This window comes from Stegodyphus dumicola, chromosome 8 (assembly GCF_044657685.1).
Source record: "Stegodyphus dumicola isolate Sdum_Otavi_A_Nest chromosome 8, ASM4465768v1".
Lineage (NCBI taxonomy): Eukaryota > Metazoa > Arthropoda > Arachnida > Araneae > Eresidae > Stegodyphus > Stegodyphus dumicola.
In genome coordinates, this window is record NC_140775.1 from 126,563,239 (window position 1) to 126,583,619 (window position 20,381).

The following is a 20,381-nucleotide window of genomic DNA, read 5'->3' on the forward strand; positions in this document are numbered from 1 at the left end:
GCTGTCTAAAGTCCACTAACTGAGCATAGATTGAGATGCAACTTCCTAATTTGTTGCAACTTATCTAGTGGGTAAAAGGGTTGTTGAAATAGACCAGGAGACTAAATAAAGATGTTTGAAAATGAAATGTACCATATTATCAATCAGTCTTTTGCGTCACATTTTGTATACAATTAATTTGCTGTTGAAGGAGAGCATAGTTTGAAGTTTTGTGTTGTTAAATCCATACTTATTCTGCACTGGAACTGTGCACTTGTTTACACTTATTTCTGGAAAAGTTCGAGACATTAGTGAAAGGGTTAAATAAAATGACATTAGTCTGTAACATTTTTTTAACTTGCAATGTAAACATATGTAAGAAATGACTGTTTTTTTGTTTCATTTATTTAAGTTAGGTTCTATTTTTTATAATGAAACAATAAAGGAAATTTAGTATCAAAGAAGTAAAAAAAAAAAAAAAAAAAATTACGATTTTGAATTTTTTGTAAGAGATTTAAGACAAAAAGTTGTGGCTGATACTAATATAACTGAAAATGATAGAAAAAATATCTTTTAAAAAGTTTAGTTTCCATTGATTGTAAGTAATTGAAAAAAAAAAAAAATTTTTTTTTTTTTTTTTTTTTTTTTTTTTTTGAAATATTGAACTGGAAAGGAAGGATCAAAATGAGAGCAATTGCTGTTAGAGATGCTGTTCATTTAAAGATTTGAAATAAAAACTAGAAATTAAAATCTGCGAATAAAATTTAGTTCATAAAGACCTAATGTAATGTAACAATTTGATGTCCCCTGAGCTAATGTTTAAAAATGAATGCATTAACTATTGAAGAAACTTTTATCTATTTTACAGGAAAAATTAGAAAGAGGTAGCAGTGGTTTAGTAAAAGTTGGTCATAAGTTAGAAAAGATAACTTTGACATTCAAAATGTTCAAGGCTAAGCATATGATATGCTTAATTGTACAAAGGTATGCAAGCCCTTATCTGACAAAGAAATTATCAAGCTAAATACTGTGTTTCTTCTCAGCTCTAGTTTAAATTTTATCTGCAAAAATCCTGCTTCTAAAAATTTAAGCTGGTTAATATTTTTTAAAGCTGTACAGAAAACATATTTTTTTCTTTTTTAATGCACTTTCAACAAGTAGAAGGGATGTTGTCATGCCTGATTTAAAAATACTATTAAAAGGTTACATGGATACACATTGAACATCAAGAACAAACACTATCAAAGAATTATCTACAAATATCCAACATACATTGGCTATTAAAAACATGTGGCATTAAAAAATTAATCATTGAAGTGGTGAAAATAGTGGGGAAACATTTTGAAGCAAATAAATTTCATATTTTTATGTATGTTGTCTGTGTGGAATTTAATGCTGCAAGGAACAGAAAAAAATAATAAAGCCTTGAAATCTGACACTATAACTGCATATCCAATCAAATGCTTTGTTTAAGATTCTCGTGCGGTACGTAAGGGAATTGAAGGCAGTCACCGTGCAGGACGGGGGGTTTTGTATTGCTAAGCCTAATTTCATAAAAAAAAATCAGAAAAAAGTTTCACTTCTAGCCTCATAATTTTTAGTATTATTTTAGATTATTACTTGAGCTCTGATATATGTTAAAATTAGCATTTAATATTCTTTTTTTTCTTTATTTTACATGAAAATATATTAAAAAAATTGCTTATCTTGTAAAGTAATTTTTGGAAGCGCTATTCAAATTATTACAAAGTTTTAATTGATAAAACCCATCAATAATGTTTAAAATTAATAAAACAATACAAAAAGCCTTTTTACAGTAAGAAGTAACAAAATTTAAAATGAAGACTGAGTGTGGTAAATCTTGAAGCACGGAGAAGTATCACTTTCTAACTCTTAGAAAAAGTATCACTTTCTAACTCTTTAGAAAATGAATCATCACTCTTATCTGTGTTAGTAAATGGTTCATTAGCCATAGGAGTGTATTCTTCCTCTGAAAAATAGCACCTTCACGCCATAATAGACTGAAGGGAAGGCTTTCCGAAATAAAAAGAGAAGAATCCAAAATATGTCTGAAGCAATGCAAAACATAACTGACCTCCACATATTAACCCTAAAAGACCATACATGATAGAGGGAAAAATAGAATAAAAAAAGGAATTGGATATAAATCAGACACGTGAATGTTTATATTAGCACGCCCCGATTTAAAGAGCCTACCTTGTTTACGCTATCCCCACCAACCTTCGCAACAGTTGATGAGTAAAATACCAAAGTCAGACAGAATATATCAAACTCAAGGTTAGGAACTAAAACTGTGTTCATTTCAAAAATAATGGACATAGGAAGCGATGTAGTGGCCTTCAGGAAAACGTTCCAGCTTAAAATGCATATATGCATCACCTGTCCTCTGAATACTATGTCTAGTGATGTGTGGATGGGACTCCCATCTGTGAGAGAAGTTCTTAGGGTATGCGTGTATGGGACGCCCATCCTGAAGGGGTTAATACAAAGCTTATATCTTTATTTCCACCAGACAAGAGAAAATATTCTTAAAATATAAAAACAGCGTTTAAGAAGAAAGTTCAGATATGTTAACAAAATTTAAACAGAAATAGAAAAGACAGGTTAGTAATTCATATTATCAAGAATCAATTGATAAGAAAACTATTTTTTCAGGTGTTTTAATATATATGTGTTATGTTCACAATAGATATACGAGTAGATGAATGAAAAATTACTCAAATTATCTTGCAATTTTTGTTTTTAATTGTTGGAAAATTAAAAGTCAAAGGCCATTTAGTTCAGGTAATTTAAAGGTAGCACTTAGCACTTCAATATGCTATAAATGCTGCAGAAACTCAAATAGAAATATTAAATTAAAAAAAATTATATTATTTTAATAATTTCGACCACCCTAGAGCTGGTTCAAGGTTAGATCTTTTAAAAATAATTCATGTCATATTCAGATTTCAAAACAGCTTTCAGAATATATTTAACATTGGCAGTGGGAAAAGGAGCTTCAATAAACTTAAAATAATAAAAAGTTATATGAGACCTTCATATGGTTAAGAAAACTTTCAAACGTGATAATTTTTTATATAGAACATGGATTAAGTGATGAAATAAATTAAAAAGAATATATTGCATTGCTTCTGCTTAGTTAAACTTAAGAAAAATTAAATTCTAAAAATGGCTTAAAAATTAATAGGATTACTAGATAATATATACAGATGGAGTTAGCTTGATTCGACGTTCAATCAGATATTTTCGTTGAAAAGCCAGATTGGAAGTTGAATTCAGCTAATTTACCATTTTCCTCTTTCTATTTTTATCTGATTTTGTTTGTTTTATGTTTTAACTTGTTCCTTGATTTAATTTTCATATGTTTTAATTTTTCAAGTGTCACATCCATAGGTATTTTACTGTATTTTTTGCCATTACTAGTTTCCAACGCTAAGTATTTTACTGTGTTTATTTTCTTTTCTCGTGTAATTTCTAGTAAGTTTCTCTTAATTGTAGCATAATTTCTCACCCTTCAATGACATTGTTTTTTAAAATGTGTTGAACTTTTTGGAGCCACAGCTCCTGGTAACTTTTAGGCGAGCTTACTACAATTTCTAATTTACTTATTTTGCAGCATAGTGCGCAAAATGTTTTCTAGACCAAATTGGTCATACAGTATTGTACTAACTACCTTGCTTGTTATATTATAGTTATATTATATATATATGTATATATATAACTTTCTAAAGTTAAGTAAAGTTTCTAAAGTTAAAAGTAAATTGGAGTCAAAGCAAGGCAATTTCTCAACAATATTAATAATTGCATCCTTGTAAGAGAGGTTCTCTACAATATCTAAACAATTCAAAATTTAAAAAAGGATCATAGTAGTACAAACTCAAAAACTAAAAATGCAAAAGGGAAAAAATATACAAGATAATAAAAATATAAAAATTAATCTCCTTTTTATGAAACTCGAATTCAGAACTCATCAGGGGAAAGTGAATTAAAGCTTCATAAAAATCGATTAATATGCTTCGAAAATGTGTTTCGTTCTCCTGGTTCATTTGAGATTAAAAACTGAAAAAAAGAAAAAAATTTTCATTACATTAAAATTCATATAAAACCAAAAAAAAAGTGGATCTCAAATGTACCAGGCTTTTCCCAATACACCTTCGAAACACTTTACGATAGAAAAACTTTGAAACACGCACTCCCCGATTATGCTTAACTAAACTTTTAATTCCAAGAAAATGAAAAAATTTCATAGAGATTGCTTTAAATAATAAAATCAAAATCTGAGCCTACTTTGGCAAAAACTAAAAACTTATTAAAAACAAAATTTAAAAAACGCAAACTTACTGCCATGTCATGTGACTTTCGAACAAAAATTTACTTAATTTTTCAGATGATCAAACTGTGTTTCTTGTAGAATTCATAGTTGCTCTGGAGAAGCAGAAAATGGTATTTCTTGGGAAAAGCATGTGATAAGGTTCAAAGTGTTTAACAGCAGAACTAAACATGTGTTTAAAAAAATCCTATCCTGTTAAACTTTATGTTTGATGGTGTCAAACATTGGATGCGGTTGTAAAAATTATTACCATAATAACAAGGAATTTGATTCAAATCATATCAAAGATGGAGTACATCGAGATGAAATACTACATTTAGTAAGGAATTATAAGCCAAATAAAATAAAGACATCTGCCCTGAAGATAAGGATAGTGCTGAGAATCAACTTCCAATTCATTGTGTGCCGCGCCATCCCCTTCCCCAGAGCAGCGTAAAATTGATAAACAGATTTCGGAATGGTTAAGAAACAAAGGATATGCTTTTATCCATTTTTTGCAGCAATTCCACTTTTTGTTTAATGGACTTCGAAATATACTTTCTCTTTGTAGATCCTTTACGTATTAATGAATATATATCAGAAATTCTATTTGACATAATCGAAAGTTCAAGCTTACTTTTATAAAATTGCTCTAACAGTCTGCAAAAAATAATAAGCCGGATCCATTTCGAAGATTAAGGAACAACACAATCTGCAACATTAACTGAAATAGATAATTAGATAATTTTAGCTTATACCGTCCATTATACATTAAACTTGCATGCGTAAACGCCTATGCACATGCGCAGAAAGTTTGTAGCTTTGAGGTCCGGATTATAGATCATTCCGTATTATGGGTGTCCGAATTAACGACTTTTGACTGTATTACTCTTTTGGAGATATTTGGAGTGTCAATGGATGTGTTTAATAGTAGGGAAATCAAAATTTCTTCTTTTGTCATAAATTTTGATATCTTTAAAATTGATAATTTGCCAATCAAGGTAATTAATATCTCCTTGTTGAAAATTAGTTTAAAACATGAAGGATAAATATGATTGAATTCAATTTTATTGAAGTTTTTGATTGCAATAATATCATCTATGTATCTGCAGATGTTAGTGTAATATGAACATTGTACTTGAGATAACTGTTATTAGAAATGAAATTCTGTGGTGAAAAGGTACAAATTACAAATCAGTGAACTAGAGCTGGTCCCCATCGGGCTTCCATTTATTTGTTTTAAACAAAAGCATTATTAAAAGCAATGTAGTTATTAAAAAGAATGCTTTTTAAATATAGCTGCGGTTCTTCTTTGGAAATTATGATTAAATATAACATTATAAAATTTATGGTATTATGATTTCAAGTTACTGAATTGTTTCATTTACTGAATGTGAAAATGTACAGATGTTGCTTTTTTTGAGTGTATATACACATTTTTTCATTCATTCTTTATTGTGAAAGTTATGTATGTTGAAAAGGTAGTAATTTTTTTATGATTTATTGATACTTTATTGATAGAATAATCAAATTGACTGCTATCATGGTTCTAGGTGTAGATGCCAGTAATCTCTTCTAAAGCGTCATTTTTTTTTTTTTTTTTTTTTTTTTTTTTGACAATTTACATATTGTGGATTTGTAGTGGAAGTCAAATAATTTCATTTCCAGAGCCAATAGAAAGGATATAAAGACACAAGATGTTTAGCATAATTGCAGCTATAGTTCCAAAATAACACTGTCATATGAGTGGGAATTGATGACTATCTTTTAGAGCCCAACAGCAGATTGAATTCATGATCAAATTGCTTTAATTTCCAAATTTTAAACAAACAAATGTACTTGCACATGGATGGATGGATAGCTCATATTAATCTTATACATGGGGAAAACCAACCATGTAGCCAAACTAAGCTACCAATGTTCAGTGTTTGTAACTACTTGGCCTCTGATGCGATTATTATGAAATGACGCTTGAATATAGATACCATTTCCCTCAATTCATTACCCTTCTAACACTTTAATTCTGATATATCTTCTAATGTATGATTTTGCTAATATATTCATGCATAAAACTTAACAGTCTGCCCTCTTGGAAAGCCCAGAACGTAGCCTTACAGATTCCAAATTTGAATTTAATAACTTAATTATTATCCAAACTTACCACTGCTGTGGATCCCAAAAAATATTCAATTAAATTTGTGTAACATTTGTCTTATTCGAAGCCTTTTTCATGTGCATGAAAGAAAAATACTATAGTAGAAGGACAGGTTTATACTACTGAATACTGGACTGTACTATTCAGGACAGTATACAACTTTATTGACACAATAAATGAAATTATAAATTAATTAGAAAAATACACAACAGCAAAATAAAAATTTAGGAATGAAATCTTGAACTTATTAAAATATTCTGTATTAACTAATGCTTCTTAGTACATTTATTCAGTGTATATTTTCTTTTACTTAATTATTTATTTTTCTAAACCTAATTAAACTTCATAACTGTGTTTATTCTAAATTATGGCAATAAGAAATTAAGCCATAATATTTCATGTATTATGACTTTATTTCTTATTACTGTAATGCAGGGCGTCATTTAAAAAACATATTTCTGCTAATAATTTTCACGTTGATGTCAATCAGTTGCATATCTGAGGAGGGGGGATTTACAAAGGGCAGTGGTTATAGGTAGGGGCGGCCCACACCATGATGGTTATTCTACGCTACGAAAGTCGACAGCAAGCTGTGAGCCGCCAGATGTCGCTACTAGTGAAAAACAGGTCTGCCCGACATCCTATATTCTTTGAGTACGGAAGTTGTTGAAAGCGCGCAAAAATGTGTTGCCGCGTCATCAATCAGGGTTGTGCAGTTGACATACTAAGTAGATAGTGGCTTTGTATGTGTTTTCGCCACTGTTTTTTTCATATTTAAATGAAGAATACAGTTGTAGATCTCTGAATCGGTGATGAATTTATAGAAGATATGTTGATGCTTTTGCTCTGCTAGAAGATGTTTTCATTGCGAATTTCAGATTGCCAAAATTTATAGTTATTTTAATTTGCGATGAACTGAGAGAGTATTTGGAGCCACATTCAGAAAACAAGAATTCAATTTCTACTGAAGGAAAGGTTATTTATACTATTCCTGAAATTATAGATATAAATTGTAATCATATGCTTTAAAAATGTAGAAGATAATACGTTTATCAAGCACATAAACCTTCTTCATTTAATACAAATACAGACATCCGATAAGCTTCTACTCAATTTATGTACAGCAACAATTACCTTTATTTTAAAATCTAACAGTTGAATACCTTACGAACAATACTGTGAACACAAAAAGGAATGTTGTTCATTATTATATGAAATTCACACGACTGTAAAATAAAAATTAAAATAAAATTATAAAACTATAAAATAGCTTTATAATATAGTGTTATAAATAGTGTCATTCGGGCAGCTGGCATAGAGCCAATTTTCACAGCTCCAATTTGATTGTCTTTTTAGAAAGGCAAAGCAAGTTTCCCGCAATTTTTGGTTTCCAGTAACCTCGAGAATCGCATGTGCATGAACTAAAGAAAGTACCTGTTCTCGTATAAAACAAAATGGGTTTAATCCTAGTATACGGTACCATGAAGGTTAGAATAAAAAAAAATATGTGTTGTAAAGAAGGAAAACCTCTCTGCAACAGACGTGGCTCGGTTCCATCATAGTGGGAAAGAGCTGTGCATGCACAATATATCTGTCGCCAAAGCTCGAAACTGGTGTCGAAGTTCAAAGGTCACGTTATCAAGAGTTCATAAAATGAATATCGTTTAAAATGTCTTTATAGGAAAAGAAAATATTTTTTGGCGCAAGTAAATTAATTCATGGATTACTTATTTTAAGGGGGGGGAATATCTACGAAAATCCGTTTTTAAAATTATTGTGAAAAATCCAAGAAAAAACGTTCTTTGATAAAACGTTTCTTCTTGGATTTTTCGCAATAATTTAAAAACGGATTTTCGTAGTTTTCTTTTTTGTCAAAGAACGTTTTTTCTTAATACGTGTTTCTCAATTTCATGTACACATCGCGGAGAGGGAAATTCTGGCCGTTCCGTCATCAAATCCCTTGGCAAATTTTCCCTCCGCTTTTTACATAGACGTTCTTTGGTCAGAATAATCTCCATGTGGGTCATTTTGTTCTTGGCGACAATTTTCAAAATCATGCGAAGGCCGTATCATATACTAGGATTGTACCGCATTTTTTTTTTTTTTTTTCTTTTTAATAAATACCTTGTCATTTTGCAGTAAAACAAAAAAATAGTAATCAATCATCTAGGATAACCATGTAATATAACTATATTCGCTAAAATATCGTTGATTATTCTAATTAAATTTTTAAGTAATTATCTTTATGTTTATGTTATTCATATCATTTAATGTTGCTTCTTCCCTCTAAATTTATGTATCATTAGTAAATAATATTTCCAAATTTCAGGAAATTTTCTCTGACATAATCCTGAAATTAATTCTAGCAGTATGATGACATCACGAAATTTAATGCACATATTTTTTCCTTATGTATGCTGCGAAATAAATATAAAATACCTCAATTTAGTAAAAAAATATCATTAAATAGATTTCTTTCTTTCGTTTAGCTGCAGAATGTCTGCAAAAAAAGCCTTATGTTATTCCAGATTGGGCAGATTCTAAATCTTCAGTGGAGAAAACAACTCCTATTATAATTATATTTGTGTTTTCAAGTGTTAAGCTGCCTTTTAAGAATACACCTCACACAAATTAAATTTACCTAAAATGTAACCTAACTTTTAGCATTGCATTGTGATTTATAAGAACCGGATTAGCCTCGTGTTGAACTGGGGATGATCATGAGTAATAATTAAATAAAACGTACAGTTGTTATCCAATGTATATATCTTAAATTTTATTAAGTTTTTTAAGCGGAAAAGTAAACAAAATTATCAAACAAAGTGTACCAAGAATAATTAAGAATAAATGTCCTCTGGGATTTATTGAATAATTAAGTGAATTTGCTACACAGTACAAGTAATACCATAATTAATTTACCTCTTAGCACAGCGAACGTACATTACGCGGATAGACTGGAATTTTCTCGAAACATACCTGGAAAACCTGGAAAAGTCAGGGAATTTCATTCTCCTGTTTGAGTGGCAACCCTGTTATTGTACTATGCTATAAGAATGAGAGTTTGTTCATGGAATAGTACTTTTGTAATCTAATAGTATTAAAAAATCATTGTTTCTGTGCAAACTTTAAAAAAAAAAAAAAAAAATACTGTTCGTAGCAGAGTTTTCATTTTTATATCGTAAAAGAGATATTGATTATTATTAGTTTTCTATTTAATGTGTTGAAACGCTGATTTGACAAGGACTTCAACTGCAGGAGACCTACACTGATTATTTTTACTTTAGTGCTTGCATTGTGAAAATGACATTACTGTCTTTTAATTATTTTCACAGAATAAAATCTTTTGAGAAGGAAGAATATTTAAAGTAAGCAGTTCTTATATGTATAAGAAATTAAAATAACAGCAATGTGATATTAAAAAAAAAGTATTAGTAATTGTGTGACAAAAATTGCAATACGAATTAATCACATATACAGGATAGATTAGTATACTCTTAGCCCTAAATTCCTGCGTTAACTTTTCCCTTAAAAAACGGGATTTTCCTTCACATAACACAGCAGCATATTCTGCTGCGTGTTGGTCATAATACCATTTTTTTTGAACTACAAATGCAGCGTGTGAGTTAGTGAAATAATGGGAGAATATTCTTAGAACTTCAGCCAGTGCGTGCTATAAATTTCGTCACTGGTCTGTGCCGCGATTGTCTAAAGCTGCTTGATACCCTCTCAGTAAAGTTAAATGGACCCACCTGCCCACCAACTGAGAACCACAGAATGGTCAGTAAATGAATAGTGTCCGAATAAATTATTTCCTCTCCATCCTATCTATTGACAAGAAATCTTTTTTTTTTTTTTTCTAAAATATGGTTTGGTAAAATAGGTGTTTTCTAGAATGGCTTTTCATTACCTTCTGAACTTTTGCTTTCTTATAAATATACTTTATTATTTTTCTGACCTTACCGAACAGCAGCATGTAAGGTAATGATACATCTTACCTTGAACTTGCTAAAAACGAACTCTGATGATTTCTAATAGATATTATTTTTAAGGGTTCGGTAAACTTATTAAACTGATTAATCCGTTACACTTTTGTTTATCACCATAAATTACCATATTATGAAAAGGAATACACAAATTAGATAAACAAACAGAATTTTTTAAATTAAACTACATTTACTAATTCAGAAGTCAAACAGCAAAAATCAGTGTTATATTTTCAAAATGTTCACAGGACTAATTTCGATGGTTTTACCAAACCACCATCCTCAGCTGCAAAACCACAAATGAACAAGATAGGAAATAGTGATTAGATAAGATAAGAAAGCCTGGACAAGAATAAGCAAGTGGCACCATCTGTTAGTGAAACCAGAACTAAAACATAATTTCTTTAAAGGCCGAAGGCAAAGATGGATTGGAATTAGGATCATTAACTAGAACAGAAAGATTTTTTTTGAGTGTGAAATACCTCTAGAAAATCCAGTTCTCCAATGGAAGATGTCTTTTGAATAATTTTGGCAGCAGAAAAATTGAAAGTGTGATTTTTGGACCAACAGTATTGAGCAACAGAAGACTTCTGCTGTGTTTCCTTTTTTCTAACATATGCCTCATGTTCCTTGACGCGGAATTGTAAGGCTCTCTTAGTTTGGCCAATGTAAATTAAACCACACTGGCAAGGAATCCTATAAATACCCCCAGGAATTCATATCCGGAATGGGGCCCTTGAGTATGATTCCTAATATGAATGAGTTCACGCATGAGAATGCAATGAGTTCAATGAATTCATCTGCAAATTGTTCAGCAGCTTCAGTATCAGCTGAAGCTTTTTCACCTGAAATTTTTATCGAATATGGGCACTCAGTGTTTAAGTTCATTTCTTGATGAAATAATTTGGCTTGAGTCATTAGCATTGGACCCGTCAATGGCACGCCCTCGCTGCGATGCTGTCTGACCCATTCAATCATCACTTTGTCATGATCGCCACTTTTAGCATAAAGAACCCTTTTTCTGTTATTCATTGCAAGTGGAGTGTCGAATCCAGAAAAAATTCAAAACGTTCCTTGTTCTTTTTGTTTATGTCATATACAGTTGACTTTCCAATGTCATACTCCTCGCATAATTTCGAGACGGATATGCCTTTATCCATTTTTTTGCAGCAATTCCACTTTTTGCTTGATGGACATCGAAACATGCTTTTTCTTTGTAGATCCTTTGGCAGCTCCAGAATTGGAAACTCTTTTTGACATAATTGAAAGTTCAAGCTTAATTTTTATAAAATTGCTCTAACAGTCTGCAAAAAATAATAAGCCGGATCCAATTAGAAGATTAAAGTAAAGTGCAATCTGCAACATTAACTGAAATGCCTTAGAATCAGTAAAGAATATTTTAGCCTAGCTTATACCGTCCGCTATACATTAAATGCGCATGCATAAAGCACACAAGAAAAAGTTTGTGGCTTTGAGGTCCAGATTATAGATCATTCCGGATGATGGATGTCCGGATTACAGACTTTGTACTGTAATAATATTTGTAAAGCACGAATGATAAGGCAAGCAAAAAGAAAGCTTCAAAGCAATAAAAATGTGTAAGAGTGAACATAGCAGTTGGCAAGTAAACATAGCTTTTTCAATTAAAGCAAAAAGCCATAGGAAAAGGCTGGGAAAACCATGGAGTTAAGCAGAAAGTACATGTATTACGGTGTCTTTACAGAGAGCGCCACCTGCCTTAGTTAGGCTTGTTTGAACTTATTAAAGAAAACATTTAAAAGGGGCCAAAGTTATAACTTCTAATTGGGGTGTCTTTTGACTTCTTGAATTCATTGTGGAACAGAATTTTACAGAATATCTTCTGAATCTTATGGTCGCACTAAGGTTATTTATGACAGTTTGCATATCAGTTGCTTCATGTGAAAGGAGTTTCAGCAAACTAAAATTAATTAAAACCTGCTTGCGAGCAACAATGACCCAAACGAAAATCAACAGGCTTGGGATATTAACAATAGAACATGAGGGAACACAGTATATAAATTTTGATGATATGATTTCCGAGTTTGCAGCTGTTAAAGCTAGAAAGCAGAAAGTGATTGTACGTAATTTTTTAATTATGAGGGCTGTAAATTAAGTAATGGCAACATAGGTATAAATCAATTTTTAATGAACAAGTACAATTGCATTACATTCCTTCTATGTACCAGCAAAGCTTATAACTTTTTGCCAAATGTCAGGAAGCCATTGTAGACCAGTGGCAAGGTGTTGATTGTTGATCTGAGCGACTGAGCGCTCTACTGCGTGAAGTACAGATGAAACGTCTATAAATCGGCGACCTCGGAGTTGTTCCTTCAAGTTTGGAAACAGATCGAAGTCACAAGGACTCATGTTGGGTGAGTAGGGAGAGTGTTCCAGGATTTCCCACTTCCACCGTCGCAAAAGGAGAGTGACATGGCAACGAGTATTGTCTTGCAATATGATAGGGAGATTGGTTGTGCCATAAACGTAGACGTTTGTGCCACATAGTCGGACGCAGATGGTGCTGTAGAAATCGGCAATAGTTATCTGCATTAACAGTTTGTCCATCAGGTACAGCATGCATAAGAATCACACTGTCCTAGTCGAATGCCATAATCAGCATAACCTTCACTCAACTGGGTTCCTGTCGAAATTTCTGTGGACGTGGCGAACCTTGAAGATGCCATTCATTTTATTGATGCTTTAATTCAGGCTCATAGGCTCGTGCCCATGTCTTATCAATGGCGGCAATATGCTGCAGAAATGCATCTCCTTCATTGCAGTATCTCTCCAAGTGGGTGCCAGCTAGTGCATACTGATACTGGTGTCATTTCTGTACTTCGGTTAGTCGATATGGAACCCAGCGGGAAGCAGTTTTCCTCATGTTGAGATATTTTTTCTTTACAACATTTTCTACACCGTTTGAATACTCTGACCAACCTCTAAGAATAATTCTCGGACAGTCCATCGGCGGTCTATGGTAAGGAGACTGCTCAAGATGTCAATCTACTCTTGAGGAATGGAGGGCCGACCTGTGCATTGCAAATCCGCAGTCTCATTCCGACCCGCACGAAATGCTTGAACTCATCGTGCTACTGTCCTATATGGTAAAGCGTTTGTGCCGCAGGCTTCCACTTATCCTTGATAGCATTCTGGATAGCATTTTTGCCACGGACAACGTAGATTTTTAAGCCACGATCCTTGATCATCTTTTGAAAACATGCTTTAGACTGATGGAAACTAAACTCCTCACTTTAACGCCACACAACAACTACTAAGCAGATCGACTGTTTTTTGCACTCTTCACATCGACAACAGCGCCACCTCACCGCTCCCATATCCTTTTTGCGCATGCCCGGCCTTCTGCGAGTTTCAAGGATATGTTGCCACTATTTAATTTACAACCCCAATATTAAATCAGATTATTCACTCTCTTCTTTTACAATGCCTAATTTTCATTTCACTTTTACATCAATGTTAAAAGATAAAGTAGGGCTATTATTAATATTGTAATTTGATTATTAATGAGAAAAAATCACTAAATAAATAAAAATATAAGTTTACATTTATAGAATGTTTATCATTTTAAACAGTTTTCTATCTTGGGGTCACACCACAACGTCCGCACCGGGTGCATCCATACTAGCTACGCAACTGTGAAGGGCCATATGGATCACGTCCCCCAATTTTTTTTCTTCTATCAAAAATTAAAGCTAAAGCTAGCATTCTTTTCTTTTCTTTTTTGTTTTTTTGTTTTTGTTTTGTTTGGGAAAGTGCAGAATCGCTCGCTTATATGGCACATATTGATGGACAAAGTCAAGGGAGTGTGCAATGCCAAGTTTTTACAATTCTCTGATTTTTTTTGAAGTGAAAATAATTTGATGTGTACATGAATACCAAGTTTGTGCAATTCTTTGACTTGTTATTTTCAAGCTGACGATTTTAAGAAATGCGCGAAGCAGTGGGTGATTGTGCACGTTCCCCATTTTTTTAATGAAGGAAGTCTTTTTGGATTGCCTTATCATCTAGTTTCTTTCTTATTGGAAGAGATCATATATGCTTATTTTGTTAGTACTTATCCTTATTATTCACTAAACAGTGGGTGAAGATATAGTATAGCAGCCATGTCTGTGAATGTTGGAAGGTGGTAAAATGTGGATAAAGAAATTACTATTCGTGGTTGTTAAATACCACTTCAGGAAGAGATAGTGTGTGTCAATCAAAGGATCCAAATGTAAAGTACCATATTCTCTCGTGTGTAAGCTATATTTTTCCCCCGCAAAATTGTGTATAGAATTATATAGGTTTAGTTGTGGTTGCAGATTGTTTGGAATTTCGGCTTTCCTCCATATCTTTTTTTAAAGTAGAGGGAAATTTAAGGATTTGGCTTATGTATACGAGAATATAATATAATAGAGGACCACGGAAAGCCAGCTAATGATCACTGCTAATCCCTGAGATCCAAGCCCCATAGGCCAATGAGCCAAGGGGTCTCATTTGCCAAAATAGCCCTTGAAAACAAAAAAATTAAGAAACAAATACTTAAGTTCATTTAAGACTTTAGGCCGGGTTGCTTCAGTAATATTTGCATTCCTCTTGTCCCCATGCTATTGAAGAAAAAATGTCACATTGACGCATGCGCGTAAGACCTTTACGGCTGCGAATATGCATGTGCGAATGCCCAAAATACGTTTACGCATGCACCTTTAATGTATAACGGACGGTATAAGCTAAGCTAAAATTACCTAATTCAGTTGCAGATTGCGTTGTTCCTTAATCATCGAATTGGATCCTGCTTATTATTTTTTTGCAGACTGTTAGAGCAATTTTATAAAAGTAAGCTTGAACTTTCAATTATGTCAAATAGAATTTCCGATATATATTTACCAATATGTAAAGGATTTACAAAGTGAAAGTATGTTTCGAAGTCCATTAAACAAAAAGTGGAATTGCTGCAAAAAATGGATAAAGGCATATCCTTTGTTTATCTAACCATTCCGAAATCTGTTTATCAATTTCACACTGCTCTGCGGCGGGGGGACGCCGTGGCACGCAATGAATTGGAAGTTGATCTATCAGCACTATCCTTATCTTCAGGGCAGATGTTTTTATTTTATTTGGCTTATAATTCCTTACTAAATGCAGTATTTCATCTTGATGTACTCCGTCTTTGATATGATTTAAATCAAATTCCTCGTCATTATAATTCGCTTCCGATAGCGAAGAAAGTAAAGTAAACAAATAAATATTTATTAAGCTTTTTTTTTTTTTTTGTAAATTTTGATACCCTTTAGATCATAATTGTTCTTTATTTCATAAATTACGGTTTCATATTTTTAATTTTACAATTTCTGCATGCCGTCTTACCAGATTTAAACTGATGATCTATAATCCGGAAAAATCGATAATCCGGAATCGCCGAAGTCCTGACGGGTCCGGATTAACGACTTTTGACTGTATATATATTATATATTAAGTAAGATTTTACAATCAAATAACATTTATATTATATATTATCATTATATGAAGCCAGTACTAAAGTGGAAATGATCTAATTATTCCAAAATCCAAAAATAGGATTTACTAGTTATATTAAAAAGTAAAATTAATAAATTAGCATTATTTGATACTATCAAATAGATTGTCAAATGCTGTAAATGTTTTGAAGTATCGAATATTTCTATTTAATTTTTCAAACCACATTTTGAAAATATTGCTGTCATTAAGAGTTTTGATTTGCGTGTTATTACACCTTAAACTTCTGCTGGCTTTGCATTTTTAAAATATCCGTAAATTTGTAAATTATATTATGAATGTTGATTTTTTTTTCTCTTCTAAAGCACTGATATTCAGCATCTGCATTTCCTTTGCTTTACTTTCTTAGTATCTGTGCTTTATAATCATTGAATGTAATTGATTTAATTTATAATGACGAATAACAAAGAGTTATTTTATTAATGTATTAAATGTTCTTGAAATTGTTATTTTATTAGCAAGGACATGTACTACAACTAGTTAATTACATTTTTACTAAGAAATTCACTTTTACCATGTAGTCCTTTTTAAAGAAATATTGTTTTGGGAACAGAAGTCTTCTAATCATCAACTGCTGCTTGAACTGAATTTCTTGATCTGCAGTTGTTATATATTTTTATTGAAAAATTTTACAATTGAAAATAATTTTCTTAAAGCTTTTTCAAAACAAGCTTATTTTATCATAAGGATAAAAAATTTCTCCTTTTTGGGAGGGAGTGCAGTCAAGGTGCTTTTTTCAGTTTTTTTTTCATTTAAATGTTTTCAAATCTGAGTTTGATTACATTCATACTTTTCCAGACTTCTTTTGTGATAGGTTAAGGCAGCTGTTATAGAATAACGTGTAGCATTGTTTATACATTAAAAAATAAATAAAGAAAGAATAAATGCTTTTCCATTTTTTTAAAAGCTTGTTAGGTGAAAAGATTAATCACATTTATAAAAAACAGTGCATATTTTGTGATAAAAACAAAGTCAGAAGTAACTGACCTTGAAAGCACTGGCATGATTTGAAATGTTGGCACTCGGAAAACATTTGTCATTCTACAATAAACAAATGCTGAATTACTTTCGAAAGGCCGGCACTAGATTTCAAAGCATTCACACTAAATCTATGATTAGATTTTTTTTCACATTATCATATTGCTGTTGAATTGCATAGCACTTATTAAACACTGTATATGCTGGATTAAATTTCGAAGAATGGATTTTGACTTTAAAAAATTTAAAACTTATAACACACTTGTTTTGGCACGATTTGGGTGTAGTTGACTTGCTGATTCCAGGTTGCACACATAGATTGACTTAGCCATAGATATCTTGAAAACTAGAACATGAAGGCATTAATTAATTAATTCCCTTTCAAAATCGTAGCCACAATTTTGATGATAACACTTCTGTGAAACACAGGCACACTTTGATGATTTAAAACAACTTCTCCCTCCCTAAATATATAAGAGATGCCCGTACACTTCATTTTCATTAACGTTAGCACTTTTGGACTTGCAAAAGATAAGCAGACGCATTTATTGAACTTTTGTAGATATTTTACTGAAATCCACTTAAAGAATAATGTTCCATTCCATATATGCTTTTTTCTCCTTGAAGGGGGGGATATGTAAGAAAAATAAAGAATATGAAAAAGATTAAATTAGCAGCATAAATTTCCCTTCTCAATAGTACTAAAAATAGTAACCTGTCTGTGTACTGCATCATTCTAAAAGTGACAGTTACACCTAAGTCTTCTAGATTAATCCATGCCATATGACTCTTACATAATTCTGCTGATGTAAATAAAACTAAAACTCTAGCAGCCAATAGTAATTTTACAGCAATATTAACTATCCATTCAAAATGTATTGAGAACCAAAACTAACTCAGTCCGAATTAAAATTTCACCCTGAACAGAACGCATGGCCTAACTGGACTGCTGTTTGTCTGCTCCTATCTTACTGCAAATTTATCTAAAATGTAAGCTTTTTGGAATAGGCACAATTGATGTGCCTACTTGTTTGTGGCCACAACATGTTTGCTGAAATAAAAAATGAAAATTTAATCTGCCTTCGCCTCCAATTTCCTATTCATTCTGAATCAACACTTCTACGCCATCAAAATTCCTGCTAGTCTAAAATGACCGCATGTCTCGCTTTTTGGAGGACTTTCCCGCGTCCCGGCGATTTTTAAAAATGTCCTGCATTTTAAAAAACATCTGCATTTCTTATTTTAAATGTAGTATAAAAATATATTACCTATTATTTATTAATTATTATAGTGAATATAAAGAAATAAAAAAACACATAAAATGCATGCAGAGTAGATTAGGTGATGTAACGAGTTAGATTTACTCAGTGGTGTTCGATCATTGCCGTTGCGTCTCGTCAAGGAATATGTATTATTAATGGAGGAACAGCTAGCATTAGCTGAAGGGCTATTTGCTTTCCATACCATAAACCACAATCAAAGTTTCAAGTCAATTGACTGTATGTTGCAAATAATCAAAACATTTTACGACAAAAAATTTACATGTGCAAGGACATAAACCGAAGCAATTATTTGTGATGTTTTTTTTTTTTTTTTTTTTTACCATATTCGTTTTCACAATTGCAGAAAGCATTAGATTAAATGCACATTCATGTCCATATATTATGATGCTTCCAACCACAAAGATTTAAAATTATTCGCACAATTGTTAGACTTTTTGATCCAGAAACAGGAATTAAAATTAGAATATTAGATTTTCTTTCATTGCCAGGTGAAACTTTTTTTTTCCCAATGGCAGATTGTGAACAGTTGCAGTTTTGTAACAGAGTCCATTAATCTATACTAAGGCCAGACATGGTGGTCTCTTTATTATAGAGGCATCTAATAGGTGGGCTATCATTGCCTCCTGTGAAAGGACAGACAGTTACAACCATGCCTTCTCCTCGATTCGAAACCAGGCCCTTCGGTATCGCATTCAGGCTCTCTTCACTATACAGTCTGGGCGGCTGCTGGGTGAAACTTTACAAATAATTTTTGATTAAATAAGTATTATTTTAAAAAAGAATAATTTGAACAATAAAATTATTGCCTATTGTGTGTGAGGCAATAGTTTTATTGTTGACACTAACACAAATTTTGGGAGAAAAGCTAGAAGAGGCATCAATAATGTTTTTATGAAACTTAACGAACGTTTGAAGTAAAATATTATTCGAGTAGGTTGTGCATCGCACATTCTGCACAATACTATTCAAACAGCATCTGACTTACTTCCAGGGGATGTTGAAAATATTACTTCAAAAATTTATTCGTATTTTTATATATATACACTTTGTGTGTTGAAAGTTGAAGGATTTTTGTGAAAGTGCAGAAATCGAAAAGAATTATTGGTTACAGCAAAAAAGGATGGCTAACCCTTTTACTAGCTGTAGAAAATGCTTTAAAAATATATGAACCATTAAAATTATACTTTTTATCACAAGATAAATGTCCAAGAATATTGCAGCTATATTTTGAAAATGACACATCACGAATTTGTCTTCAGTTCATCCACAACCAAGCTACATTATTTCACAGTGCTCTGAAAAATTATTGAAGGGGATAAAATTTCAATTACGGAAGTGTCAAATGAAATCAATAATTTAAAAACAAAATTGTGAAAAGAATTGAAAATAATTACATTTCTTTAGTTATTCGAAAGGACACCACTAGGTTGGAAGAACAAGCTGCCATATTAAGCGACCTGAGTTTCTGAAAGAAATCAGAAATTTTTATAATAACTGCTTGGAATATCTTGAAAAATGGATAGTTCAATTCGAGGGTATTAAAAACTTTCATGTATGGGAATATGTGGAAAAATCTTTTTAATATATTAGTAACCATTTTCCGAAAAATAATATTTGCAAAAATGATCTTTTTGATGAGGTGTCATTGGTAAAAAGATACGTTACTGATGAAAAAATTAAATGTTGGATGACTGCAAATGTGGAAACAGACAAAAAATGGATGGAGTTATTCCTTCATTTTAAACAGAATAATATTCCTTATGAAAATATTTTGAAACTTTTAGAACACATGCTCTCCCTTCCAGGAACAAATGCAGCAATAGAATATGTTTTTTCAAATATCAATAAAATATGGGCAATTGAAAAAAAATGCAGTTGAACATTAAAACTTTAAAATCTGTATTAAGCGTAAAATATAATTCATGTGAGAAATTTCATGACATTTTAATAAATGATCTGAATGTATTGCAAATTATTCACTCAGATAAAAAATATAACCATGAAAGAAAATCATAATTTTTTAAAATAAAATATTAAATTTATTAAAAAACATAATATTCAAATTATTTTTTACCAATATTTTTATAGTTACAAATAGCAAATAATAAATATATTATTGT

General features: G+C 31.6%; 1 protein-coding gene across 5 annotated transcripts in view; it reads left to right on the forward strand.

Moving 5' to 3' along the window:
* Nucleotides 1-20,381, forward strand: part of LOC118181978 (membrane-bound acylglycerophosphatidylinositol O-acyltransferase mboat7-like) — a 93,294-nt gene that overhangs the window by 19,163 nt on the left and 53,750 nt on the right. The window lies entirely within an intron of this gene.